Source organism: Eulemur rufifrons, chromosome 28 (assembly GCF_041146395.1).
Source record: "Eulemur rufifrons isolate Redbay chromosome 28, OSU_ERuf_1, whole genome shotgun sequence".
Taxonomy (NCBI): Eukaryota; Metazoa; Chordata; class Mammalia; order Primates; family Lemuridae; genus Eulemur; species Eulemur rufifrons.
In genome coordinates, this window is record NC_091010.1 from 25,757,816 (window position 1) to 25,782,523 (window position 24,708).

Sequence of the window (24,708 nt, forward strand, 5' to 3'; positions counted from 1 at the left end):
CTCAGCCTCTATGATCTACACCAGTCCTCTCTCTCTACTGGCTTTCTTGGTTCTCCAACTTGCAGATGGCACATTGTTGAACTTCTCAGCCTCAACAATCACAAGTCAATTCCCATAATAAATCTCCTTTTATAAGTATCTGTATCTATATCATATATATATATATATATATATCTCCTATTGGTTCTGTTTCTCTGGAGAATCCTGTCTAATACAATCTTATAGCCCTCCAATTGTAATAAATTTGAGGTTCTTGCCTATGTTTTATAAACATCATTAGCTTTTGTGTTAGCAAAAGTTTTCAGGCTATTTTGGCTTGCTTAATGTCTTAGAATTTAAAGCATTTCTGCACTTGCTGTTTTCAATTAAAACAAAAAAGCAAATAAACATTTCCAAAATGTATTCTTTCCAAATTTTCCTCGTGAAAGGATGTGAAAACTGCATCTCCTCCCTGTTCCTCAGGCACTAAGCTTTACCTGGTCATCACACTTTATCATTTCAGTGAGTGCCCTTATCTGGGAGTCAAATGTGCTTGGAGAAAAAATACTTAGTGTCTCTGCGAACTCTTTCCTACACCATTCTTGTTCCCTCTGCCATAAACAGCTCTTACTGAACTAAATCTCCTCTAACATAGCAGCTCTTCCTCCCCCTGCAATTAATGACCATGAAAAATCTGCTATCTCTGCCTCATGGCTGCTCCAACTGAAATAACTTTATATTGCTTCTAAATGCACGTTCAAATCCTTCCTACAAGCAAGGACATATATTTCTACACAACTATAAGTCACTGAGGTTCTGCTGAGAAGGATATGAAATGATAAGAGTAGGAAAGAGATAAGTTTAAATTCTGGCTTCGTGACTTAGCACTTGTGTGCATCAAGGTACATTAATAAAACTTTTCACTTTTCAATTGTTTTATCTGCAAAAATAACAATATTTTAACTTGTTTGTCTATTTGTGAGGATTACCTAGGAAAAACCATGTGAAAGTTTAAAAAGGAGTATCTGACGCACAGTAGGCATTTGCTAAATGATAGCTTTGTTTTTTGTTCCTTTTTCTTGCATCCCAGAAATAATTTCTCAGGTACCTATAATTAATTGGTAGACTCTTACTTGATTAAAAATATTTAAAATGAATTCGAAATAACAAAAAAAGAGATTATTTCAAGTACCTAAATACTTTATTGTAAATTAAGGTAGCCATATTTAAATTGTTTCCTCCTAAGTCATCAAATAAATTATTTCATTTATCTTTTTTACTTATGTACATTCTAGCCTTGGTATCTATATTAATATTCTTGGTTTTGCTCTCTGCACGGCAGGTCCTTCCGAAATAGCCAATATCCAGTGTGCTTGCCATGTCTATTTCTGTTCCATGTCGAGTTTGATATTTCCAATACTCTGTATTTCCAATATACTTACATTCTTACACTTCAGTGTAAGGCCAAATACTTATCCCACTAACTTTAGTAAGATCTCTGGTTTTCAACATTTTAAAGATTCACCAGGTAACTTTATTATGGTTTTCCTGATTTATCTTGAAAAATAGCCTAACTTAAAAAAAATAACTTTTTATCATTGATTTTTAAATAATATCAGTGCCCACTACTGGCCATTTCAAAGTGGGACAATGTATTTGAGTATATAATATTTAATACTTCCATTTTTAATAAAGCTTTCATGACTAATTCTACTTTGTTTTTAGATTTCTCCGTGCCCCATAGAAAACAAAACAAAAGATCCAGACAGGCAGCAATATATTTATCTATATTGTTGGAAATAAATGCTCTTCAGAGTGCAGCATGAGAAAGATGTGCAAACTTTTAAAAAAGTGCATGGGAAAAAGTGAAAACATTTTAAAGAAATCCACAGTTTGTCATCTAAATGAACTTTAAAAATGAGAGGGAGCTAAGAATACATCACATTTGTAGGTAAATGCTTCAAGATAAAGGATGTTTATATAATACTGAATATGCTATGGACCATATTACCATTGCGGAACATATGTTCTTTCGAAGTAAGAGAACATAAACCCACTATATAGATGAAAATGGCAAAATTTGGAATCACATGAGAGACGTGTTCAACTCCTAAACTTTAACAGATCCATAATGAACCTGCAAATTGAGAATTAACACCTGTTCTGGATCATTATCACTAGTGAAGTGCCAAGTGGAGACTTGTTTGTATGTGGGAAATGTTGTTATTCTTTAAGGTCAGCTGCTAATATGCATCATTTACATAAATGTTTCTATTAGCAGCCTCATATCAATTTGGGGGGATAAAAAGATAGAGTATGAATTCTTTGCCAAATTTTTTCCATTAGAATAAAGTGGAAGAGTTATTTATCTAGAGTCACTGACCAAAATATTTCCACGGCTGTAACTAGGATAATACCAACCCAGAACAAAGTGGTGGAAGAAGGAAAAACAATGCCTGTTCTTCAGCCATGTTCAGGCAAAGTACATTGGGTGTTGGTAATGAGGACAGCAAGGGTGTTGAAAAAGGCATCTCAGTGCGTTCAGGAGGGATCACAGCAAATAAATAAGCCTCATTGATCATTCTCCTCTGTGGATCAAAATACTGGCAAGCACATTCTCAAGTTATAACAGCTAGAATGAAAGGCCACCATCAATTTATTCCAAAATATTAATGAGTCCCCCATGCATGCTCATGACAAGTTTGAGACATATGAAGGAATGAATAGCATAGGAAGCAAAAATATGTCAAAAAAGAAGGAAAGAAGAAAGAAAAGAGGTATGTACCCTGGAGGCAGTAATACATTTCTGTCTCTTTATATAGTACAAACCCAGAGGACCACTGTTTAGACAGGTACATATTGATTATTTTGGATGCCAGTTAAGTTGAGAAAACCTAACAGTAGGCTCCTGTCAGAGTAGTTTAATTCTATCAGTTAAAGAATTTTGTGCATTTTTAGAGTTCTTTTAGGGAGGGAATCCTTTGTTCCAATCAAACACTAACTTTGCTAGAAACATTTCACTGCAAAGTAGCCATATTTGGGATCTTAAAAGTCACAATCAGAGTAAGGCAGCTTTATTAGAGGAATTTTAATGATTTTTTGTGTAGAAAACACTGTTGATAGTAGCTGTAGAAATATGACCCTTTACTGATGTTCAGAAGGTAAAAAATTATGAATAAACATCTATTGTGTCAAATTTGTTCTTTCAAATCTCTTTTTTGATGTATACTTTGTGCAAGATAATTTGATAAACACCTTGAAGGATGTGGACTTTTAAAATATAATCACTGATCTTAAAGAGCTAAAGTCTGATAGAGGAAATGATACATATACCTGAGCAATGACAGTTCAAGGTTAAAGGTTTTAAGGAACCTGAATAGAATGATAAAAAGATAGGGGAACTCAGAGAAGATAGAGAGCTATGGGAGGGCCCACGGGAAGAAAAACATAGCTGCTGAGAATGATAGGTAAACAAGCTTTCAAAAGAAAGCTTCCTTCGGAACATCAAGCAAACACCAAAGTAAAACGGAGCAAAAGGAAGGGTAGGGCTTAGAAAGCAGGAACCAATTGAAGACTGCAAGAAAGGGCTGGTTTTTACTAGTGATCTCACTGCCCCAACTTTTCCCTCTGGCAGGTCACGAATCTCCTTGTCTGGCCCCTACCTGCTCCCCTGCTGCATGGTTCTACCACTCTTGTTTGAGAGAAATTTTTCAGCCCCCTTCTTCAAAACATCTCAAAAGTAAGGCATTTGGATGAAGTAAGACTGCCTGCCAACTCATATTGTTTGAACATGAAAAGATACTAAAGAGTTGCTGAACAACATCTTCATTTTTTGTTAGAGCTTTCATTTAAGGTTCATATACAGTGGTAAGGTTCAAATAGAATGTAGTATACTTAAAAGAATCAGCCACATATTTTGACTTTCTTTATCAAAATTAACCTGCTCAGAAGCAACAAAGTTGGATTAGAAAAGACAGGGTGTGTGTGTGTGTGCGTGTGTATGAAAGAGAGAGAGAGAGAGAGAGAGAGAGAGAGAGAGAACAGAGGCATGCCTCCTTCTATTGAATTACTCTGAGAGCTGCACCATTTTTTTTTTTTTTTTTTTTTTTGAGAAGCCGATATTTATTTGGGGGAAAGTCTGCACCGCTATTTTTATTCTATTCTTTACCCTCTTTGCTTTCTTCAAAGCCCTTACATTTACTACAATTCTATTTCCTACTTTCATGTCCTTATTGACTTGTTTTCTGATTAAATGGTAAGCTCCATGAGGGTCAGTATTTGCTTATTTACCATTTATCATCAGAACGCAACATGGTGCAAAAAATATTGGAGTTCGTCAATTACTTGCTAAGAAAAAACAGTCTCTAATGAGGGACTGTAATGATTTTAATGGCTGCCCTTGAGATTCAGGCTGGTAGTAATGCCATAATGTCTAGAGAAAGAAAGGGAATTATTATTTATCAAAGGTCTACCATACATCTCTACTGTATACATGGCCTTATGTAATTTTCACAAAAACATGTTACAGTTTAAACATATTTTATCAATTTCTTCTTTTTTCTAATGAGTAAACTGAGCTCAGAGAACCAAAAAAAAAAAAAAAAAAAGTTTCCAAATTGTATCATGAATAAAAAGAAGAGCTGTGATTTTAGACTCACATCACATTGGCTAAAAATTCTAAATTAATTCCATTATATTTTACTGATTTCCATGGATTAATGAGAAGGCAAATCACAGGGTGGATAAATGCAATTTCAATCAGTTAAAAAGGAGTAGAGAGATATGAGGTTAATACTACCCTAAAGTTATTTATTGGGCAAGATTGGGCATTTTTGTTTTTCTAAAAACCTGTGAATATCAGTGCTTCCTGATAATTCAATTAAATATTTTATTCTAGTTCTAGAATCCTTTTTATTAAACACAATGCTTCCAAATGCTATGGTCTAAGAGGAAAGAGTGTGATGACAAGGTCTAAGCTGTAGCTGTGTTAACAATTAAATGAAGTAAACTAGAAAGGATAACTAGGGTTGTGGATGTCAAGGCATTCTTACATAGCACATTGTGAGGCTTATCAATCTGGACATTAACACCTGTAAGAATGCTTGCAAGGTACCCATAGTGAGATAGCTTTAACTGAGGGCTTGCTCCCCGCTCCTTTAGGGACAGAATCTCACTCTGTTCCCCTGGCTGCAGTGCAGTGGCTTGATTATAGCTCACTGCCACATCCAACTCCTGACCTCAAGCAATCCTCTTGCCTAGGCCTCCCAAAGTTCTGGGATTATAGGTATGAGCCACCAAAACTGGCCTGAGGGATTTTGCAGTTAAGAAAGAAGGTACTCTCTAGTTCAAAAGTGTGCATTTAAAACATATATATATGTATTTATATACACATCCATGTATACTTATACATTTGTAACAAATGCATGAAACCGTACCATTCAATCCTTCAAAGTTTTGTTGATTTTGTTATAACCTATTTTTTACTACATATGTAATTATTTATAAATTACTATATATTTTTCTAAGACTACATAGCAGCAATAGTAACAGAAACTTGAGGTAATGGCACATTTTAATTTTTTTTAAATGTGTTAGGTTGGCAGCATTGAAAGGGTGTTTAAATGATGCACATTTTAATTTTAATTTTTTAAAAATTCGTTAGGTTGGTAGCATTTAAGGGTGTTTGAAAAGATTTTGTCCTATATGTAAATGACTTTTGTAGATTATTATCCCTTACAACACTGGTAATTGTAGCTAATTACAGGAAAATGAAATGGAAAAAATGCATACACTTGGAAGACACATTTCACTTAAATGAGATGCATTATATCTGTTCTGTGGGTATTAATAATTTCTGTCACTTATCACTTATTCTCTTTCACTCACAGTGGTGATGTCTCCACAAAACATTCTCATTGAATTATAAAACATTCCGATTTATTTTTTGGATGGGCTTGAAGTGAAACTTAAAAAAATGATATATTAGGAATAAAGCGTTATCACTATCATATTAAGTATCTCTGCACAAGGAATTTTTGAGGGGAAGAATAATTTTCGATCTACAGAAAAATTGCATTATGTTTCGAGTTTCTGTATACCCTTCCTGCTGTTTTCTCTATTATTCACACATTGCATTACTGTAGTACAAACTAAGTTTGTTAAAACCAATAAATTAACATTAGTAATGACCATTAAGTAAACACTATACTTTATTTAGATTTCCCTGGTCTTTCCATTAATGTCCTCTCTCTGTTCTGTGATCCAACGCAGGTTACCACATTGCATTTACTAATCATGTCTCCCTAGTCTCCCCTGGTCTGTGAAAGTTTCCCAGGTTTTTCCTTGTTTTTCAGGACCTTGATAAGCTCAAGTAGTGGTGTCTAGTTATCCTATAGAATGTCTTCCATTCTAGATGTGTCTAGTAATTTTCTCACAATTAGACTGGGGTTCTGGGTTTTTTAAGAAAGTGCCAAAAAGCTGACGTGTCCTTCTCATCATAGCAAGGTGTACGTAATACCCACTTGACATAACTGGTTAATGTTAGTGTTTGGCAGATTTCTGCATTGTTATGTTACTATTTTTTTTTTTTTTAATTTCTGAACTTGATTCTTTGGAAACAAGTCTTCTGTTTAATGTACCTGCAAAATGGAAAGGATTTAAGACCTGTCACCATCACGTATGTATTTTTAGCCAGTCTACCCTATACCTGGCCTGGTAAATACTCAGATACACCTTAATTTCAGTGCTTTGTAGGTACACATACACAAAAGTATATATTTCATTACAGACACATGTTATCAAAACCGCAAGGGGTTTCAGCCTAGGTCTGGTTATTCACCACTTAGAAAGCCAGTTATTGAGGCAATGAGGATTGCCAAGGAATAAAGGCATTTTTGACACAAAAGATGTCGCCAGTTGGGAGACAAGGGAAGCAGCCTCGAATCTGTCTTCCCAACTAACAGAGAATAGGGGCTTTTAACGAGGGGCTACATGCATTGTTCCTGTTAGTGATGGATGGTGAGTCTTGGAGTAGGTAAGTCTGGGCAGGGGCCTTTGGGATCTCAACTCTTTTGTCTTGCTGAAATTCTGCCATTACTGGGAGACAACTCTTTTGAAAGGTCAAGTAGTTAGTTAAAAGTTACAGGGCTCTGGTCATCAAGCCCTACTGGCCTGAGAAACTAAATTGTGAGAGGGAGAGGACTATAAAAGACATATAGGGGTCAATGAAATGTGTTTATAGGGCTGGTTATGCACATATACAATACATACATCTCTGTGTGTGTTCTGAAATTTGGGGAAATTTGTGTATGTAATAATTTACATAATCCTGTTTGAGTCATTTTTATTGATTCTAAAGACTGTCACAGGAAAAAAAATGCATATAAATCCTTTGTGGAGTATCTGCTTCTCTCAACAAATAATTTTGAGTTGATCACCAAATCCAAGAATTACACTGAAATAAAAATACAGAAGCTTTGTTTAGAAATATAAATCTCCCTCGGATTTTGGCTGTGCAATCAATAAAAAGCAGTTTACTTCCTGGTGAGAAACATTGAGACCAAGGATCATTCATGAAAAAATCTTTTCATAGAACTTCTTCCCCAATCTGAGCTCAGTAGGGCCGTCTCCTCCCTATCCCCAACACCCTGTGCAGCACTCGCCCTGCTCTTCTGAAATCACTGGTATTTTATTTCAGTAAATAGACTCTGAGCTCCTAGAGGATAGGGACATGGTTTTGTTCATCTCTCCATACCCAGTGCCTGACACACAACAAGCATCGAATTACATTCATATTCATTGAAAAAGGAACATTTATTCTATAAAATTTCCATGACACAAAATTTAAACTCTGCAACAAAGTAGTATTTATGTTTATATTCAATAACTTTTAATTCATTACACAATTTTATCTTCCTAAAACATAGTTAATAAGCTTGCTACTGCAATACATCTGATTTTAAGAACACCTGCCCAGGATATATATATTTAATTCTCTGTCAGTGAGTATTGTCTACTCTTCTTCATGTCCCACTGACTTCCTCTAAACTTGACACCTAGATTGCAGTTCTCAGTCTGTACCTATTTTAGTTATGTTCCATTCTATGAAAATTAATGCACAGCAACTGCATTTAGCTCAATGAATCTCTTTAGTTTGCTGTGTTGCTCTGCAGGAATCTCATTACTTCTCTGTCTCTGTGGAGTCAGTAACTGCAGGAAGCTTCTGCTTCAGATCAAAGTTCATTCAAGCCTGTTAGCCTGTCTGTGTTTGTTCCCATCTTGAAGGTATGTTGTTCTTTTCTTCATGTTTTCCACCCACAGAGAATGCTGATAGTAAATACTGAATATCTTTCATGGGGAGTTTATATTAAGTTTTTCTCAAATGTCTCTATGTTAGAATACTATGAACAATAAATATATTTTTGTGAAACAAGATTCAAAGCGAAATAGCTGATGTATGGTACTCAATTAGATGCAGAATGTTAGGGAACATGTAGATCTTAAATTTTATATAGTCCATCTCCCAATTAATGGTTGACTACCTTTATAACATTCCAGAGAAAGTAGTTTCCAACTACTTAGGTTCTCAAAACCGAGAACTGTTTCCAGATTCAAAACATGCCTTTAGGTCTAAGAGGTACAGTTCTTATTTTATCAGAGAGGAATTCAATGAACACTTAATGTATGCTAAAATACCTCATAGGTGCATGGAAATATGACTAAAATATAATACATGTACTAGATTGAGAAATTCATAATGTAAAAAATGGGTAATGAAATTGAAAAAATATCATATGCCAATAATATGATTTGATATGATCCAAATGCTCCATGTTTCATCAGGCTATCGTAACATTAACATTAATATATATTTAGCTGGGACTATTTTTTTTCCAAAAAATAACATAAGTCAACTAGATCTATTTTAATCCAAAATGATGAAGTTAACAGAAGATTGTAGATTTTAAGACTGGGATGCAGGTAACCTATGAAGGGCCAGAACAAGAGGCTAAATAGTTACCAGGAGCCTGAGCAACTATTTAGGCAGCCAAAAGGCTGTGCCATTCTTCATTCGCTGAAAAATAACCTTTTCTGCTTTTTAGTTCACACAGTGAATGAAAGGTGAGCATCCCACATTTTCCTGGCTTACATTATCAATGACTTGCATGGTCTGTGTCAGATGTCCACTGTGTTCCTATCAACCACATCCAAGAGGTGAGGCTATTTAGCAAAAACATAGATAATTGAGATAAACCATTGTATGTGTGAGAACTTAAGGGCATTATTTTGAGCAGGGCAGATCCTCTATGAAGTTGTTACTAATGTGCTGAAATTACAATGGCTCTTGATGTCTCTGGCTAGAGAGAACTTTGGCCCTCTACATAGTTCTTCTTTCCAAGGCAATTTAGGAAGGCCTCCAGGAGTGCCTTACCCCTATCCATAGAAAAGGTTATGTTTCCTCTTCTCTGTTGGAGTCAGTCAATCTAGGACTCTGTGGCCACTGGCTTCCATAGCGCCACAGAAGTGCCAGCCACAACAAAGGGCATTGCTTCAGCAGTTCTCTGCTGCTAAGCCTCCATCACTGACACAACATTAATCCTCATCAAACTGGAGTTATCTCACCACTATTGATGTTAGCACTGGCCAAGCAGTGCTATGCCAGTCCTTGGTCCTAGTATCATTGTAAGGTGATGCTTTGATTCAGACCAAGGCATTTCCACTGTCTCTTCTCTCCAGGGCACTGATCTCTGCTTATTCATTCTGACTACTAATATTCTTGTGAAATGCAAAAGAGAATTTTTTCTTCTTATCTGCCTTCTTTCTCAGGAGAAGGGTACGGCAATGAGCTTAGTAAAAGGCATTTTCAAGTTTACATATTCAGCCTTTTATTTTTCTCTCCTCAGTGCACCATTATCTTTCAGAACCATTACATATCACAAAATGGGAAATAAAACATTGCATAATTCAATAAGCTGGATGGATCTTCCCTGTTTTGTATATTAACTATCTATTTCTTTCTCTGTCTTCTAAGATTGTTATAAATATTGAATGAGATGGTGAATATAAAAAGTGCTTTATATCTATCAAGTGTTACATAGTCATCAATATTTTTATAAGAAATTCCTCTGAAGATTGTATCCTCCTTGTTCATATCTAATCATTCAAATTTTCTAATACTTGGTTGAGAACCCATTGATCAAACGTCAGTTGGAAAAGTCTGTGGCAATCCTCAGACAAGGAAGTGTCTGGAGAGTAGGATCTTCCACATTTGTAGAAGCTATAAGAATATTTGCATTTGGATCCTACTCCTTTCTCCCATACCTCTCTGTCAGTTTTCATATCTACGAGTTGATTGCTAACAGCCTGGACCAGAATAATGTTCTCATTTAATCCATCTCTCTCTGAACTAAGCATAGGAAACTCCTGACTTAGTCATTTAAAACCATTGGACATGCAGAAAAAATCTGAAAAAGAACACAAAAAAGAAAAATATGAAACACAAATATGTTCAAATTCACTGGCAATAAATGAAATATTTGCTATGAAATTAACAAGCAAAACATAACACCCAATGCTGGTGTAAATGAGGCAATCATTCACTATTTGTTAATGTAAGCTTATTCAATTTGAAGCAATTTGGAAATGTGTGTCAAGGGCCTTGATATTGTTCACTTTTGAACAAGTATTTATAGTTGAATAATTCTCTCCTAGGGTAAAAACTCCAAAACCCGGGCATAGATTTATGATAGTACATTTTTTTTCATAGTAAAAATTTGGGGAACCAAATTAAATCTTCAACAATAGAGGAATAAACAATCATGTTTAGTCCATATTATAAAATATTTCCCAAACATTAGAATTATTTATACAAAGCATTTCAATGAGATAGGAAAATTATCTGGAATACTTGGTAAGAGAGTATAGAAAATAATATAACATCTATATCAATATAAAATTTCACTTGTCCATAACAGATGCAATATTAAATACATTATAGATGTTGTCCTATGTATTCCTCTAAATAATACTATTATGTAAGTATAGTCATACATTGCTGAATGGCAGGAATATGTTCCCAGAAATGCATCATTAGTTAATTTTGTTTCTATGCTAACATCATAGAGTATACTTACACAAACCTGGATGGTATAGTCTGCTACACACCTAGGCTATGTGGTAATTATTTGTGTATATAAACATATCTAAACATGGAAAATCTCATGTGTTATACTACAACATTATGACTGCTCTGGTGTCACTACATGATAGGAATTTTGGGGCCCGGTTGTATATCTAGTCTGTCCTTGACTGAAATGCTGTTATGAGGCACATGACGGTATTATCAAAACCATTTTATAGACAGGTAACTTGGTTTCAGAAAGTTTTATCATAGTGGCCAATCTAGTAATTGGGAAACCAGTACAGTATTCACACTGAGGAAGTTCCCATATTAAGTTCTCCTTCTCTAGTCAAGGTTGGCATTAGGGCCTGTAGTGTAAATTCCTGGCTTAGGCCCATTCCTCCCCCTTTTCCCCCTACTGCAGTATCCATGATCAAATACCCCATTATGAGTCCTTAAATTAATGTTCCTCTTTTCCCAAGGATATGGAAGGCATGATGGTGGTAGAGTAATTACCAGTAACATTTCTTTTTTGCATATACTTTGCAGCTATATTCATTATGCCAAAGTTCTTACACATTCTAATATCTCTACTATTAAACATAAGCCCCAGTGATTCTACATGTTTCCTACTCCTTGTGAAGAATAGAAGAATCATTGTCTCACAAATATACCTATAAAAATAAGATAATGACCCAAACCAAAGAAATATGTATATTCCTATATATATCTACACTCACACATTCATTGATATATATATACAAACACACAAAGATATGTCTGAATATATGTGTGCATATATATAAATTAATTAAATATATATGCATAGTAAAATCAAGGGAAGCATAATTTTTGGATATGGTGTCAATATGTGTATCAGTAATAAAAAAGCACAAAACAAACTGATAATTAAGCTAAATGCTAAAGATCTTTCCAGGCCGGGCGCGGTGGCTCACGCCTGTAATCCTAGCACTCTGGGAGGCCGAGGCGGGTGGATTGCTCAAGGTCAGGAGTTCGAGACCAGCCTGAGCGAGACCCCGTCTCTACTAAAAATAGAAAGACATTATATGGACACCTAAAAATCTATATAGAAAAAATTAGCCGGGCATAGTGGCGCATGCCTGTAGTCCCAGCTACTCGGGAGGCTGAGGCAGTAGGATCGCTTAAGCCCAGGAGTTTGAGGTTGCTGTGAGCTAACCTGACGCCACGGCACTCACTCTAGCCTGGGCAACAAAGTGAGACTCTGTCTCAACAAAAAATAAAAAAAAAAAAAAAAAAAAAAGATCTTTCCTGCCACATGATAGAAAGGTACACCTTTTAGGAATTGCTAAATGTATTAATTCCCTTCATAAATTAGCCTACTTACAGCAGACATTATACTTTCTGTGCTATACTACTAGAATAGCATTTAGCAACAAATTAGCCTCTGGTAAAAATCCTCTGTGGGCTTTACTTGTTTGAACTTTTAATTAAATTGCTGAAAGCAAATGATAACTCCCACCATATTATATGAGACTGTTCATTCCACAAGACAATGAATGAATCTAGCTCCTGCTTTTGACTGAAGATCACCTCTCTCAGCAAAAATGTTTTTGACCCTTTTTTTCTCATGAAGATAACAGTAAAGGGAACGATTCTAGAAAAAAATGTTATGAAAATGAGGATATAAAAGAGGAATATTTTCTTGGGAAATACTATAAAATAAAGTTTTTCTGTCACCTAAAATCTGGATTCTAGGTTCAAGTTTTATGTCACCAAATAACTTGAATTTTGTGCCTTCCATTTGAATACTAACAAAAATTTAATAACTCAAGCAAAGATTACTGAAAAAGTGATATAGAATTGAGATTTGAATACCCAGGCAAACACAATACACTGGGTTAAGATGTCTAAAAAAAAGTGACTAAGAATATCATACACAGTATTAAACATGCAGATCTTAAGTTGACAAATGACATCCTTTCAGGATACAAACTATGTATAGTCTTCCAACATATCAGTCCTCTATTCTGTTGCACATTATTTGAAATATTCATGTCATATTTGTCCTTGGCTGATGACAGGACGGAAGTTTTTGTGATTAAATATTGTGTTTGAAGAACAAGTGCAGGTGGACCCATTAACAGTAACGTGGCACACTAAAAGGAGCCTGGCTTTTACCCAGGTTAGGACTGAAGGTGGTGGTGACAAAAGTTACGTAGCTCTTCTTATTTAAGCTCTTTTTCATGGATAAAATTGCAGAGGATTTTTGGCAGTTCATTAAAACAAACTAATTAGAGCATAATTAATTTCAAATAAATAAATCTACAGGGGTGGAATATATTGTGTATAGTTATTTGTTCAACATGGCTATACCAGGCAGTGTCCTCGTACTATTCAAGAACAGGATCTCTAACAAATATAGAAAACCAAGTAAATCACAAAAGAATAAATTTAAGAAAAAAATTGAGTAAAACGAAAGTATTTTAATGATACTATTCAATATCAATATCAGTTGCTCTTAAGCAACTAATAACATGATATTTTTAAATATAATAATTAACTAGGGAACTGAAAAAAGAAAGTAGCACTATGAAATTTGAATTTACTTTTCTCAATAGTTCAAGTAGATTCAAAGTTGGCAAATTCCTAAATAATACATATATGTATAAACACAAATATGTGTTTATGTGTGTGCATAGTTTTGTGTATACACATTTATGCTCATACATTCATGCTTTACTCAGAAAAATTTAATCACTCATTTACTATTTTTAAATTTATATCTTTATTCTATAAATATTTTGGGGAACCTACTATGTGCCAGTAATTCTAGGCTGTAGAAATGAGGTGTTGAAGAAGACAGATGTGTTACTGCCCTCATGAAGCTTGAATTCAGCTGAGGTAAAAATATAAGAAGCATAGAAGATAATAAGTCAGCTTATGGTAGTACACTATTGCAGAAATAAAGAGGAGATATGATATAACTGTGGAATACCATACCAATAAGAAAGTATGGCCTATTTAGAAAATAGGGCTGAGAAATTCACCAACAATTTAAACAAAAATTTAGTATCTTTCTCACATTATGCACAAATTCTGTGGAAAATGCAGAGTTAGAAAATTAGAAAATCTTTAGAAAAATATAGAAAAATGTTTTTTTTCACTTGTGAGCTGGAGATGAAAAAATAAGATATAAAATTATATATGTGTATATATATGCATATATTTGGTAATATAAACTTACAATTTCTGGAGGAAATAATAACATAAAAGGTTTTTTTTTGTAATTAGCAGATGGGGAAAATATATTTCCTACATATTAAAGAAACAAGATTTGTTTCCAATAATACGAAAGAGCTAGTTGGAATGATCAAGAGAAGTTAAAACAGAATATTAGAGTCAAAAGTTATGATGAAGCAAATCAGAAAAAACATAAATGGCCAAAAACCATTTGAAATTATGTTTAAACTCAAGTTAGAGTTATTTTGTTATAAATATCACACATAAATTTTAAGAAGAGAATATTCGAGCAGATATGAGAATGAAGGGATGTTCACAGGGCTTTAATGGAGGATTGAATTATCAGTTTTGGAACCACAAAGAATCAGGAATCTTTCAGAGTATTTATATTATGAATGTCTTTTTTAAAAATCACCTTTGAAAAAAAATAGTATACAAGAACATTTTCCATTCTCTTGCCATTACACTTGGAAGTGTCCAATCTTACAAAAGTGGATTATGAGGCAGCCTCTTAGCTACACAAAATAAGGACATATATCAAGCAGAAGGATTTTTTAGGAACATTGGTGTCTATTGTGGACAAAAAGATTGAACTGATTTTCAAACATGCAGTAGGAGAAAGATAATAGCCTAAAAGAAAATTGGGATCTTTTAGGAATATGCAATGGCAAGTGCCAAAAATAGCCAATATTTATATGGCGTTTCCTTTCTTCCTACATTTATAATTTCCACAATGCTCCTTTCTACAACACTGAAGCATTTTTTCAACCATAGAAACACTTGGCCTTTTTCAAAGTGAGACAAATCCAAGTCTCATTATTGCTATAAACAAACCATGTCTAGAAACTGTCCATTTCTCCTTCTGCTTTTGAGTCAATTTATTATTTGTTTTTCTTTGTAAACTAAGTGACAAATACTTTTCTCTTATTCTACATGTTCTAAACATTCTAAATGTTTAATGCTTGAATAACCACCAACACATCTTAAATACATTGGTGTAAGAAAGAAAGATTAGAAAATTAAATATATAAATGTAAGTAAAAGAACAAGAAAGAAAATAGAAGTTGCTTTGTAGTCCTAAATTTTGTCACGTTAATATATTGTAGCTGTTTTTTATTATTTTCTCTTTTTGCTACCTAATGCATTTTGCCCTTGGCCACACATCTTATTCATCATTTGTCTACATGTTTATATTAGAATGGAGAATAACTTATTTGATGGATCATTAGTTGTAGCTTGTTATCATGTGATAATTGGATTTGCTGCAATGAATAGCAGCTTCAGTTGGAGTCACCACCAGCTTATAATAATCAAATATCTTTCAGATCCTCAGATCCACAGTCAACAAGGAGATTCAAATGTAGCAATAAACACACTTATTTTGTTTCCCTTTTCTTCTTCTTTTTTTTTTTTTTCTTTCATCTCTCAAGTCACTGAACAGAATGCTGTTGTCTTATTTTAGAAAATTAGTCCTTCCATGTAGTATGTTTCCTGTTTTAGGGCATTTGTCTTTGCTGTTCCCCGGGAAAGCTCCTGTCTCAGATGGCTTACATCGCGATTTTATCCAGAATTCTGCTTAAATGTCACTTTCTCAGAGAGGCCTTCCTTGGCAACCCTTTCAAAATCTGTACTTCCTAGTATTGTTTGTCACTTTCCCTACTCTTTTTACTTCATAATATATAGCACTACCTGAGATGATATTTGTTTATTTATGTTTCTCACTTTACTGTCTGTCTTTCCTCCTAGAATGTAAGCTCAATAAAGATAAAAGTTTTCTCATGTTCACAACTGAATTCAAATTGCCTAGAATGTGGAACAGTGGTTTACAAAATGTGGTCAGCAGCATCAGCTCCAACCGGGAACTCTTTTAAAATGCACGTTATTGAGCCCCCAACCAGATCTACTAAATTAGAAACGCCATGAGTAGGCTTAGCTGTCTGTGCTTTACGAAGCCCTCCAGGTGATTCTGATGCACTCTCATGTTTGAAAATTTATGCCGTAGCAAAGGGTTGTGTTCAGTAAATAGCTTTAATGTCCACTTCATAAATCAGGAATTCATTGGGGGAATCTTCCTAGTTGCTGAAGTTATCGATTTCAACTCTATAATCAGTAACTGGGGAAATAATCCTAGGATGGGTTTCAAGTCCTCTAGAATTTTCCAAGATAGAAATGAGGGTTAATATTTCACTGATCCCTTGACTTCATAAACTTCTATTTTGGTAGGGAGACTTCAGTGGCACTCTAGCTACCCTGGGATTTTGTGTTAGTCCAGATCCAAATACAGCAGTTCTTAGGAGACTCACTTTCCCTTTTCTTGGTAAATACACATAAGAATGGTCACAAGTGTCTGAGGAGAAGACTAGAGCATTGGTAGTGCATACCCGTATTGTTACAGGAGCGTCCTTCCTCAAGATTACTCGAAACCTCCTCTTTAGTAGCGTCTGAGTTGTAGAGTTGACTCAAGGGTGGGAATTGGTTAAAGGATTGCAACTCTACTGTGGTAACTCAGTTAATTCCTCTATTATCAAAACTGATTTTTTCATTACAGGTCATGAACTTGACTTTTAGAGAATGCTTATTCATTCTGTTCTTAGGAGTCTCCTGATTATTAACTACAGCTAAAACATTCGTATTACTATGGATCTTTAGTTTTTAACTAATACAAGTTGGCTAATTGACTCTGGCTAACTTAAGCCAGTTTTTGATTGGATTGATATTTGGTTAATTATAGAATCAGCTGGGAAACTAGGAAAATAAATTCAGAAAGGGACTGAAAGTCACGCTGTATAATTTTGTTTTCTTTTAGTCATCTTGGCATTAACTTTGAATAAGATTCAAAATACCTGGGGAAAGAGGAACTATATTGGCTTAGCTTACTTCACTTTTGCTAAAACGAACTCAGTAATAGAATGGGAAAGAGGTAGATTCCTAAAACAAATCCCCACTGCAGTTAGGAATATTAGAGAAAATTGATCTTTGGTAGCCAAACACAGCAAATGTCCACTAATCTTGCTTTTCTTAGTGTTGACCACTGGGCGCTAAATACTTGAGCTTATTTATATCTTTGAAAAGATGAGTGTAGAAACAACTTTTTTTCCCATGGTGCTGCTGATCAGAAAGTATTTGTTTTATTTCAAAAGAAAAAGAAAATAATACTGTCTTCTACATAGCTTATTTTTTTTTCCTTTCAAAGTGCTCCAAAAGCATTAATGCATTAATCTTCACCAATGCTCTGAAAAAGAAGAAAGTATTATTATACTCGTTTTTCAAATGAGAAAAGCAAGACAGAGCAAGATTAAGTACCTTGCCAAAGGCGAAAGAAGCAGCATCCCGTCAGGTTAGAATTGGTGAATTTGAGCAAGTCTCCCTGTAGCACTTTCCCTCAATAAGAACAAGGGATGGTGGTTTGGGGGCAGGAAGTGGGGAGGAAGATTGCAAATTACAGAGTTTTTGTGCAAGTCATTTTCAGCTTGTCGTTAAAATTACAATTTTGCTGTTGAGTACAATGGCACCAGACATGGCAAAAAGCATCTCTGCCAAATACACTTCAGAGTTAGCCCTTGGTCCAATTTCCACTGCCAAATGTATTGAAAAGCCCTGAGGCCATTTCTGCTGTGTCACAGAGCTCCAGTGACCCCTTCTGTACAGTCTTCCCAGGAACAGATCCCCTCTGTGAAGATTGTAGGTTCTCCTGCATGTAGCACTTTCTGAAAAACTGTACTCCAACAGTTAGTCTCGGGCTCTATGAGATATGTCACCAGACTGCTCTTCATTTTAGAGCTCAGTAACTATTAGAAATTATTTTTCTCATCCAGTAAGTAATTCCCAAACATTCTTTGATATATTTTACTTTAACAATAGTCTAATCCATGGGAACTGATCATAAACATTATTGATTGGGCACAGTAGCATCATTTTCTGCTTTTCAGAGAAAAATTACATAACACAGGGAAGCACAGAGTCTGTACAAATTCTCAATTAAAATGAGGATAAAAACGAGAAAGCAGCAATTTTTTTGCTGACTTCCAATTCAGTTTTATTTTCTGTGGTATCCCCGTTTCTTCTCCTCTCCTTCATTTCCAGGTTTTCAGTTTGACTAAGCAAAAATAAAGGCCATGTCAATCACTTTCCTAGATATGGACAAATTCAGCATACTGGTATATTGTCATTGTAGGATATCATTTCTTTAACAATTTAATTTTAAGTTACATTATAATCTTACAAATGCAGTGAAAGGAATTTCAAAATAATAATGATAGTAAAGGTAATAATACAATAGCACCCAGATAATTAATTTCTCACTCCATCCTTCCCTTTCAAAAGAAATGGAAACATTGAAACAGAGTGCACTATGATGGATAAGGTTTCTCTTGTTTTATTAGGTGATCAATATTTCTTCAGATTGCCCTGTGTAACCTCTCTAATTTCCTTTCCCCATTTTTTAGAGGATTTTACTCGGTGATAGGAAACACACTAAGTACTTTACCTGCAGAACATAGACTCTAGTTTTTCTCCCTCTGTGCATATCTCGCACCAGTGATTTACCAGTCACGTGAAATAAATCAAGCTACTGAATCTCCCTAAGCTGTAATGCCTGTTCTATTAACTGAGGGTGACATTTATGAGTATTTCATAGTATCTGTGAGATTAATTGAAATAAAGCTCTTGCCAAATTCTTGGCACATAGTAGGTGTTTATTTCATCTTAACTGTTGGTACTAAGTTTTGTCATAATTCCACAAGTAATATTTTATTTTTTGTTTCAAAGATGAAGAAGTGTTTTACAGAGCTTGAATGATGTGTACCCCTTTGATCTCATGTGCATGTACCTGAATCTAGGCTTCATTTTTCTTATCCATATTCTGATTATCTTGATAATTTTGTTTAGACTTCTTTTTCTAGCTCTGACCTCAAATTCCCTTTACAATATGGCTCCCACTTTCAAACTTGAACTCTACCTATAATGACCTTGACTGTCTTGGTACCTACCTCTCTAATGCTAGGACACCTTGAGTTCTGAGGGACTGACAGATGTAGGCTGCTTTCTGAGCTGCCATCAGTTCCTTCCATTAGAAGACACTAGAAGATACGAGCTTGATGGATATATCTATATCAGCAGTTCTCAAATTTTAGCCTGCATCAGAATCAGTTGCAGGACTTGATAAACACAGATTTCTGGCTTCTACCTCCAGAAGATTTGGTATACCTAGGGCGGAGTCCAAGAATATGCAATTCTAAGTTCATAGATGGTGCTAATACAGATGGCCTGGGACCCTCTTTCGAAAACTACTGGTCTGTGTGTCTCTCTCAAAAGCCATAATAGAACACTTTGGCCAGAAACACAGGGTTTTTTATCCAAATTAAGAAACAGTCAAATTATTTATTAGACTTTCTGTTAAACTATAGTTTTCAGTGAGTGCCAGTTATAATCAACATTTGGAAGTAACAAGTGCTTATTAATATTTATACTCCATAGCAAATTCTATAGCTATTAATTTGAAGATCACTAGCATGGTTAGTGTGCAGTTATTTCAACTTGAATATAAAAATTGTCTGTATTTAAGAGTAATCTTTCTCCTGAGAAGCTCAGAATATCCCATACATAAAAATTGCTTTTTCTGGTATGAAGATGAGAAATTAGTTTTATTTATAATATTTGCATAAGCTAAGGTAAAAATGTGATTTTATAATCAGTGATATCCAGAATCTACAAAGAACTCAAACAAACCAGCAAGAGACAAACACACGCCATTAAAAAGTGGGCAAAAGACATGAATGGAAGTTTTTTCAAAAGAAGATAGACAAATGTCCAACAAACATATGAAAAAATGCTCAACATTGCTAATCATCAGGGAAATGCAAATTAAAACTACAATGAGATACCATCTTACCCCGTCAGAAACACTCATATACTATTGGTAGTGTAAGGAATGCTTAAAACCTCTATGGAAAACAGTATGGAGATTCCTCAAAGAAATAAATGTAGACCTGCCATTTGATCCAGCAATCCCACTGCTGGGTATCTATCCAAAGGAAAGGAAGTCATTTTATCAAAAGACACCTGCACTCAAATATTTATCACAGCACAATTTATAATTGTGAAGATGTGGAATCAACCTAAGTGCCCTTCAATTCATAAATGGATAAAGAAAATGTTGTGTGTACACAACATGGGGTACTACTCAGTACACTATGGAGTACTACTCAGCCATAAAAAGGAATGAAATAATATCATTTGCAGCAATGTGGAGGGAACTGGAGACCATTATCCTAAGTGAAGTTTCTCAGGAATGGAAAACCAAACACCATATGTTCTCACTAATAAATGGAAGCTAATAGATGGGTAGACATGGGCACAAAGTGAGATATAGAAAAGGGGAAGGTGGGAGGGTGGGTGCAGGATAGAAACTTACCTATTGGGTACAATGAACACTATTCTGGTGATGGACACACCAAAAGCCCTGACTTAAGCATTATATATCATTATAACAAAAATACTTGTACCCCTTAATTGATATTTTGAAAGAAAAACAATAAAAAAACAAATTAAAAAAATAAATAAAAACTATAAAAACACAACCTGGCACTATTATATTTTGAAAATGCATTTCCTATAACTTAACTAGTGATCTTAGAATATTTATATTATTTTGAATCTCACTTCTTTTAATAGAGTTTCTTTTGGGAATAAGAAGTCTAGGAAAGGATTATTGGATATAAAGACAACTTAATTTTTAAGCGTATTTGGTAAATTATATGCTTTGGCAGTCGAGTTTTTATGTTTATCAAGATTTGTTGTATATACATAATTTGAATACACCCATTTTCAAAGCAGGATGGTATAATAGACTACTTTGTCAGTAATACCATGAATATTACTTAAACTTCTTTTTGTGCTTTATTTCAAATAGCGAAAACAGTTGTCCTGGCTAAAAATGTAGTTAATACAGACCCCTAAATATTAAGATGTTAGGTAAAATATCTAATTATCCATTATTTTAATTCTTTTCTAAATGCTTATATTTCCATTTTGATATATATGCCTGAATTCAAACTTATGCAACTTTAGGGACCAAAAGATTTGCTAATAGCTTACAATTACCACCGTGTAAATACTTGCAATCCCAGATACTGAATAATGATGTTAGATTTAGGTTCAAGTTTTGAATATAATTTTTTGTCTGCATAATACTGTGAAAGGTATGCCACCCCTTTCTCTGCCAAATTTCATGTTTTGAACTTCTTTTTTCTATCCTGTATTTGATCCTTAACCACAAACTTGTTTTGTTCAATAATGTGTGAAAAATATTGCATTGTTAAATTACGGAAATGATATGGGATTTAAATTTTAATTAAGGCCAACATCTGAGCCAAATACTATGCAGCTTATTAAAATAATATTTATGAACTGATTGTGGGATAACAGCAGTTAATTACTACAGCTCACATTATAAAAAATATCAAAGTCTAAGCTTTCTATAAATCATCATAATAAATTAGATTCACTCATTCACTCCCTCATTCTCTTGCTTACCCAATAAAAAAATTGACTGTCTTCTTGTAATGTGTTCTCTTAACATTAAAAGGAGCTATTGTAATCTAGGTGGATTTCATGTCATTATAAGACTATTTAATGCTATATATCATATTTCTGTTTCAAAAGGTCTGCTTTTTGTGAGATTTTAACGTCTGCTTTTCATTCATTTATTCTTTCACTCATCCATCCAACTAACTTCTGCTGAATACCAACTACAAGCAATGTACTGTTTTGGGTGAGAGAGAAGAGTGATATATTTGTCAAGAAATGACATATACATGGTTACCCTAAAACAGTAAGTTTTGAAGTTGTGTAAGAAAGAATTAGACCAAAAGCTGCTTGAATTTACAGAAAGAGACTGCCTTGTACTGGAACATTTTGTATTTAGGTGCCACCTAAATCCTGTCATTTTGATGGCAGAAACTCCATGGTACATTGAGTCTTTAAGACATTATTCCATTTAAAAATGCTCAGTTGATCCAGAGATAGTCAATGCCTTAGAGCATTTACGTAAAATATCCAGCACTCACAGCACTGAAGCAGGATTGCCTTCATAGACAAGGAAACATGGTCACAGAGATGGAAACTTACAGACTTCCAATTCTCATTCTGGTGATAACTTCCACTAGTATCTGCGGCCCTTTCAATAAGAGCATTTTCTGCATAGAAGACTTAACGCGCATTGCTCAGGGAAATTAAGATCAAATGGAGATCTTCTTGCTGTAGCCACGAGTCCCTGAGGATTGCTTTTAAAATCTCTATAATCAAGCAGGATGCAGCTTATAACAACCTATAGAATGCATTTATTAGCTTTAGTTAGAATTTGGTCACTGGTATTTAAGCTTTCAGGTATTTCTAAGGTGAATTTATGGTAGCTAGTTTTATTTAGCTATATATTATCTGTTTAATTTTAAAGGCAGTATTCTAGTATTGCATCATTTATTTCTGAGTATTCACTGAGGATAATTTATTCACAACTATCTATTTTTTATATATAAAATTAAATAATAGGGAGCTCAGTACATTTACCTTTCTACCAGTATTTTAAATTTCTTTTATTTTGGAGAAAATAAGATATATTACCTAATGTAGCATTAAAAGCAATTGGACTTCTCTTCCTCACCCCATTTCCCCCTAGGGAGTACTCTTGAACTACTCTTTATTAATATTAAACATAAATGATTTTGCAGGAGAATTGAAACAACCATATATCCCAGTGTAGAGCTATATCTAATGATTCTTTTATTGAGTTTGTCAAGTCTTTTAGCTTAAATTCTACACAGTAGCAGACATAGTTTTTAAAAAATGTATTCACATTTTATATGCAATGCAAGCGATGAAACAAGTTCAACTTCATGTCTTAAGAAAAGAACCCTAAATATTTATGCTTCTGATGTATTTTGATCACCCAGTTGAGATATGACTTATACTTGCTTTAAATTTGCTTTGGGTAAACATTTAATTTACTGGAGGAGCTCCAAATATTAACACAAGTGGTTTCTCTAATGTTTTTAATGCATCAATTTATCCATTAAATAAATATGGATATTCTTCTTTTTTATACTGTTTTAATATGAACTAAATGCCAAGTTCTTAAACTCTTATTGAGTGATGAATTAACTATAATTTTTGGACTTATTTTATTCACTTATAAAAGTGTTCCTTTACAAATGTATATCTATGCTGTAATCTTAGATTAATATAATATTACTCTTTCCCATAGCTAACAAATAATAATGACAACTATTAAAACTAGTGCATAATATCAAATAAATAAAATACCTTGGGACTTAAGTAAATTTTATTTTGGTCAAAGAATTCTAAAACTATATGGAATATTAAGATCCCCTTTTAATACAAAGTCACACAAAATAGAATCAAGTAAGTAATACTATCCTTTACTCAAAAATAAACTTATTTTCAAAAATGAAGTAAAAAGGTATATTAATAGGAAAAATGCTGAGATCTCAGGGGGAAAAATAAGTAGTCTATGAAAATATATAATTTTTATATATACTGTATACCATAAATATTTCAAAACTTTTTCAAAAAAATCAATTGTTATCTGGAGGTCTTCTCACTTTAATATCTATCTATGAATATACTTCAAATACTTAGCCATTCCCCTATTTATGGACATTTAAGTTAATTCTAAGTTTCAAAACATTGCAATTTTTGCCAATCTAATGGGTTAAATATTAGGACCTCCAGATTTCTGCTCCTAGGAATGATGAAGAGGATAATTTGAAGCAACTTCCCCAGCAAGGGCTTTCAGAGAGGCTCATGGGAGATCTGCATACACAGTAAGACTCAAATCATAAAACTCCCAACTGTCCAGTCAAAGTGGTTCCATGGTGACGTTTGAGTCACAAGGAAGTTCCAATCTGGGCACCATAAAACAAGATGCAGACCATAACCAACCTTTTTTATTTATTTATTTATTTTTTGGGCCCTTCTCTTTGCTCACTCTCTGCTGCAACAATGGGTCCAGTCGTTATCTGTGTTGTATGTATCATGCTCTGTAAACCGATATGTTGCTCTTGCCCTATAATTCTATCTTTCTCTCCTCAAGAAATTTCATTTTCATGCTTGCCTAACTTTGATGTGTCTGGTCATTCTTTGGCCATGGGTATGCCAAGAACTGACATTTTCAGACCAAAACCTGAGAGGCTGGCATACTTTGTAGGAGAATATGGACTGGGGGAGTAGGGAGTTGTCTGTCTGTGGGACATAGAACGGAATTCTTTTAGGTCTTTGGGTCAATCTCTCAGTCTCCCAATCTCCAGGCTTTCCAGTGACCACATGGAGAGGGCCTGTGGAAAAGGGTTGATAAATGATTGTCAAGTACCCTT